Source organism: Staurois parvus, unplaced genomic scaffold, assembly GCF_062004578.1.
Source record: "Staurois parvus isolate SC_StPar_1 unplaced genomic scaffold, SC_StPar_1.0 ptg000011l, whole genome shotgun sequence".
In the NCBI taxonomy this organism is placed as follows: Eukaryota; Metazoa; Chordata; class Amphibia; order Anura; family Ranidae; genus Staurois; species Staurois parvus.
In genome coordinates, this window is record NW_028317807.1 from 36096707 (window position 1) to 36103140 (window position 6434).

General features: G+C 44.1%; 1 protein-coding gene across 2 annotated transcripts in view; it reads right to left on the reverse strand.

Moving 5' to 3' along the window:
- UBE2F (ubiquitin conjugating enzyme E2 F (putative)) overlaps positions 1–5741 on the reverse strand; it is a 373705-nt gene extending 367964 nt beyond the window's left edge. Inside the window, exon 1 of one of the 2 annotated variants that reach the window (XM_089672398.1) lies at positions 5586–5741. The gene's annotated coding sequence lies outside the window, so the exon portion shown is untranslated. Of the gene's footprint in view, positions 1–5581 lie in introns of both variants that reach the window. The other variant, XM_089672399.1, reaches the window with a different exon arrangement.
- Between the last annotated feature and the right edge of the window lie 693 nt (positions 5742–6434).

The window sequence follows — 6434 nt, forward strand, 5'->3', positions numbered from 1 at the left end:
CCCGCAATGTACTGCAGCAGCTACAGGCAAAGTGACGTACCCGTACATCGCTCTGGCTGTACTAACAAGGGGGGGGGGGCGCACAGCGCTCCCCCTCACGACTGCTGTGTCCAGCAGACACAGCAGAATGAAGATCCTGATGAACGGGACACGGTGATCACATGATCACAGTGTAAGCAAAGCTGTTATGAATCAGTCTCATTCATAACAGCTCTCCATCTCTTCCTAGTGAGCTGTGATTGTCCCACAGCTGTCACATGATACATGGGGCCAATCACAGCACCCTGTACCATGTGACGGGGTCCAGCTAATCACAGATAACTATCCTGAGCTGTCAAAACTTAACTCATTCATGACAGTTCATGAATGAGTTAGGTTCATGACAGCAAGCTTTGCATTGCAGGAGAAATGATCTTTATTTCTCCTGCAAAGCAAAGTGTAAAAAAAAAAAAATCCCTGATCACCCCCCCAGTAGTACAATGTTACTACAGCCAGACGGTGCATTACAGACCCATACGGCCTGCCTGACCATTCCACCTCTCCAGCCCTGACCACGCCTGTGTTCCCACACATTTCTGGTCAAACCCAGATCCCTGACAAAGATATTGTTATATAATGGATATGGGCGGAAAGTGCACACACTCAGGTTTAATTTGAGGGTATGTACATCAAAATTGGAGGAAGGGTTTAGGAATTACAGCTCTTAAGAGTAGCCATCCCCCCTTTTTCAAGGCACCAAAAGTAACTGGAAAATTGAATCAAAAGCTCTTTCATGGCCAGGTGTGGGCTACTCTGTTATTTATTCAAATAAGCCCTTGATGCCGACGTCACACAAATATGCGGCTTCACAGAACTGGGTTTGTTTCCATGGGGCCGCATATTTGCGTACTGTCTTTCTGCTGGAAGTGCACCGCACAGCGCGCTTCCAGCACAGACGTAACTGAGAGCCACGGGTCCCATTCTAATGATCGTGACCCGGGACTCCTGTTTCCGGGTCACATGATCGCTGTGACAGCCTCTGATTGGCTATCATAGTGATCAGTCACTGTGAAGCCCACCCCCCTTGGTTTTTTTTTTCCTCTCTCTGAATGGAGGAGAGAGATACATTGTATCTCTCTCTCCCCTTGCAAAGAGAAAAAAAAAAAAAACTGTAAAAAAAAAAAATAATTAACAAAAGAAAAGAAAAAAATACCTAGATCAAGGTGTGTTCTAGATCAGTGCCAGGGTTAGTGTTTGGGTAAAGGTTAAGATTTTTTTTTTTTTAAATTGGTATCAGTGTCAGTGTTTTAGGTAACAAAAACAAAGTGCGCACTACAAATAACATACACATATATGGTATCGCTGCGATCGCCAAGAGCTGGAAAATGTATTTTGGGTTGTCCTTTGGAGGTAGGTTATGATAGTAACAAGAAAGACACGGCTAAATTTAAATTTTTTTTTTTTTTTCATTTGATAATAAAGAAAAAAAAAAACAGGGAGATATCCATTACCATTTACAAGGTACAAACTATTCATAAACCTGAAGAATAGAAAAGCCAGATTAGACTTTGCCAAAAAACATCTAAAAAAGCCAGACCAGTTCTGGAAAAGCATTCTTTGGACAGATGAAACTAAGATTAATCTCTACCCGAATGACAGGAAGAAAAAAGTGTGGAGAAGGAACAGCTCATGATCCAAAGCCCACAACGTCATCTTAAAAATATGGTGGAGGCAGTGTGATGGCATGCATGGCTTCCAGTGGCACTGGGTCATTGGTGTTTATTCATGATGTGACAGAAGCAGCCGGATGAATTCTGCAGTGTTTAGAGATACACTGTCAGCCCAGATTAAGCCAAATGCAGCAAAGTTGATTGGACGACGCTTCACAGTACAGATGGACAATGATTTAAAACACACTGCAAATGCAACCTAGGAGCTTTTGAAGGAAAAGAAGTGGAATATTCTGCAATGGCCGAGTCAATCACCTGATCTCAACCCAATTGAACATGCATTTCACTTGCTGAAGGAAAAACTAAAGGCAGAAAGACCCACAAACAAAACAACTGAAGAAAGCTGCAGTTAGAGCCTGGCAATGCAACAGAAAGGAGGAAACACAGTCTTTAGTAATGTCCATGGGTTCCAGACTTCAAGCAGTCATTGCCAGTAAAGAATTCTCAACAAAATATTAAAAATTAACATTTTATGATTATATTCAGTTGTCCAGTTACATTTGAGCCCCTGAAAATGGAGGGAATAGTCAGGGGGAAAATGGAGGGCCTGTGTATAAAAATGGTTGCAGTTCCTAAAATTTGCACTTGATATTTATGTTCAACCCCTTGAATTAAAGTTCAAAGTCTGCACTTGAAATGTATTTGGATTTTGTTTTAATTTATTCTGGTGGCATACAGAGGGAAAAATATGAAAATTGTGCCTGTGTCCAAATATATATGGACCTAACTGTATGTAAAGCTGACCATACTCTGTACAATCTGACTGTACAATCTCCTTTAGATCTTCCATTAACTACGCAGTACAGCTGCCTGACTAGATACAAATTGAAAGGATTGTTTAGGATTGTCCCCATTGTGTAGGGGGGAGGTGTTGCTTTTCACCACTACAACACAAGGTATTGTTTACCTTTTTTCCAATGGTTTGGAAGTATCACAAAATGACACCCAATTCAAGTCTATGCACTGCAGCTTGCTGAGACATTCAGCAATGGAGTAAAGCAGGCCATAGATTATGTGATTTTCTCTCCTGCAAACACAGGCTGCAGGAAAGAAAAATGCGCACTTCCCCCATAAACACAGTCAGTGTTGATAGGGAAATCCCTCCCACAGTGGTATTGTGTGCTGCCAGTGGGGAGCCTTCCCTGCCTGCAGAACACAATGATTACTGCTAGCCGCTATAGCTGTCGGCAGTGATCACATGAAAAAAAAAAATCCGACAGGCTGATTGCACTGAAGTTGACTGATGGATCAACTTCAGTACCAGCAGCCTGCCCATAGATGAATCAAATCTTGGCCAGTCTCTGCTGAAAAGTATGAAAAGGCTCGGGGCTCACTGCTCAAAAAAGGTGCAGGAACTACTTAGGTGCGTTTGGTATACATATGGCAACCCTGAGTCACACACACAAAAAAAAAAAAAAACAACATCATAAGGTTTAAATTAAATCTTAGCACTGGTTCACACTGGATCCATCTTTGAAATTCAATTCAACTTCATTTGAAGTCGCTCAATTTTAAAATCAGATGGCAGTGCGAATTGGGGTGCAATTTGATAGACATCTGAGAGACTTCCTGCACAGATGTCTATGCAAGTCGCACCCCAAATCAGCATAAGTATTGCTGGAATTACTTTTCTAATCTGATTAGAACTGTTCCACTGAGGATTATGACAATTCCCATCAGTGTGAACCAGGGCTTACAGCAATGTGAACAAGCCCTGAAGCTCCATTCACATCTTCGCATTCTGCATGTGTTCCTGGAACGTTTAAAAAAAAATAAAAAATGGCTTGCAGTGTCATTGATAAAATTAAACTAAACCCTCCTATCTTTTCCAGGCAAAGAAGCTGCCATCTTGGCCTGTGTTTGATCTGCAGTTGCCATGGTGCTGCTCATGTGATCGGTTATGCCACCAGCCATCTGATGGTTTGACAGTTTTGTTGGGAGCACAAGCAACGGTGACAGTTGCATTCCCGATAACTGATTTTTTTTTTAAATCGTTAAATGGCTGAGTTTAGTTCCGCTTTAACGGCATTCCAAATGCAGGAAAGAAATGCCCACACAAAAACATACAAATGCAGTAAAACCTGCACAAACGGGAATGCAGCAAGAAGCTTCATGAGCTACTTTGGTGTGCCTGCTGAAACAGCTGGCTGTGTGAGGTACGTGGCGGTGCGACTGGTGCCTTACATGATTCCTGCTGACTATTCTATATAGAGTTCTATAGATCAGGGACAGACCGCTGACTATTCTATATAGAGTTCTATAGATCAGGGACAGACTGCTGACTATTCTATATAGAGTTCTATAGATCGGGGAGACCGCTGACTATTCTATATAGAGTTCTATAGATCGGGGAGACCGCTGACTATTCTATATAGAGTTCTATAGATCGGGGACAGACCGCTGACCATTCTATATAGAGTTCTATAGATCGGGGAGACCGCTGACTATTCTATATAGAGTTCTATAGATCGGGGACAGACCGCTGACTATTCTATATAGAGTTCTATAGATCGGGGACAGACCGCTGACTATTCTATATAGAGTTCTATAGATCGGGGACAGACTGCTGACTATTCTATATAGAGTTCTATAGATCGGGGACAGACCGCTGACTATTCTATATAGAGTTCTATAGATCGGGGAGACCGCTGACTATTCTATATAGAGTTCTATAGATCGGGGACAGACCGCTGACCATTCTATATAGAGTTCTATAGATCGGGGAGACCGCTGACTATTCTATATAGAGTTCTATAGATCGGGGACAGACCGCTGACTATTCTATATAGAGTTCTATAGATCGGGGACAGACCGCTGACCATTCTATATAGAGTTCTATAGATCGGGGACAGACCGCTGACTATTCTATATAGAGTTCTATAGATCGGGGAGACCGCTGACTATTCTATATAGAGTTCTATAGATCGGGGACAGACCGCTGACTATTCTATATAGAGTTCTATAGATCGGGGACAGACCGCTGACTATTCTATATAGAGTTCTATAGATCGGGGAGACCGCTGACTATTCTATATAGAGTTCTATAGATCGGGGACAGACCGCTGACTATTCTATATAGAGTTCTATAGATTGGGGACAGACCGCTGACTATTCTATATAGAGTTCTATAGATCGGGGACAGACCGCTGACTATTCTATATAGAGTTCTATAGATCGGGGACAGACCGCTGACCATTCTATATAGAGTTCTATAGATCGGGGAGACCGCTGACTATTCTATATAGAGTTCTATAGATCGGGGACAGACCGCTGACTATTCTATATAGAGTTCTATAGATCGGGGACAGACCACTGACTATTCTATATAGAGTTCTATAGATCGGGGAGACCGCTGACTATTCTATATAGAGTTCTATAGATCGGGGAGACCGCTGACTATTCTATATAGAGTTCTATAGATCGGGGACAGACCGCTGACTATTCTATATAGAGTTCTATAGATCGGGGAGACCGCTGACTATTCTATATAGAGTTCTATAAATCAGGGACAGACCGCTGAACATTCTATATAGAGTTCTATAGATCGGGGACAGACCGCTGACCATTCTATATAGAGTTCTATAGATCGGGGACAGACCACTGACTATTCTATATAGAGTTCTATAGATCGGGGACAGACTACTCTGCTTCCTACAGGACAGTCCTCATACAGGAGGGACAAGAAGGGTGTGACCAGGTGTAGAGGACCCCCATTCAGAGGCCTGGTGCCCAGTGACATGAAGGACACTCCCGGACATAGAGGAGGGTGACTGTTCCCTGTCCAGCTCCTCCACCCCCCGGCTTCTCCCATACACAGGAGCTGAACACCAGGAGCTGTGCGGTGTCCTCCCATTCTACACACACACTGTCACCTGCCTCGGCGCCTCCGAGCTCCGGGTCTGACCTCCCGGCAATGTCACACTTCCCTATCCCAACACAGCCAGACACAGTCTCCGGGAAGCCGGCCCGTTGCTCACTCCTGCAGCATGGACGCCATCTTCTTTCCCACAGTGCTCCGCGGCCCGGCGTAACAGCGCACGGCAGGTAGTGAGGCGACAGCGCACAGAGGCGGCCATGTTGGATGTGGCAAGTGAACATTTAGTAGCGCGACCTCTGCTGGTCATACCGGGGTATTGATCGATTCCCTCAGTAGGAGCTCGACCCCTGCTGGTTATACAGAAGTATTGACTTTCTTAGTCGAAGGCAGCTTCTTGCTGGTCATACAGGTGTTTACATGGATCAGCCATAACATTATGACCACTGACAGGTAAAGCGAATAACATTAAATTGATTGGAAAGTCCTAGTTTTGTTTTTATTAATTAAACAGAATTATACTTACCTGCTCTGTGCCATGGTATGGCACAGAGCAGCCTCAATCATCCCTTTCTCAGGTTCCCTCATGGCCCCCCCTGGCTCCTCCTCTTCTTGGTGCGCCAGCATAGGAGGCCACATCCTATGATGGCACACCTGTGTGCTGGATCCTGAGCCGCGCTGCCTGTGTCCATTGACACACACAGTGTGGCTCAGTCTTGCCCCCAGCTCCCTCATCACAGGATTTGACTGACAGCAGTGGGAACCAATGGCTCCCTCTGCTCTCAGCAATGCTCTCAGCACTGCGCTAGATCAAATGAGGACTCTAGTTAGAATAAGGGGGGTGGGGCAATAATTTAACCTAATTTTTACTTTAATGCAAGGTAATGGAAAAGCTATAACTGGTTCCCACA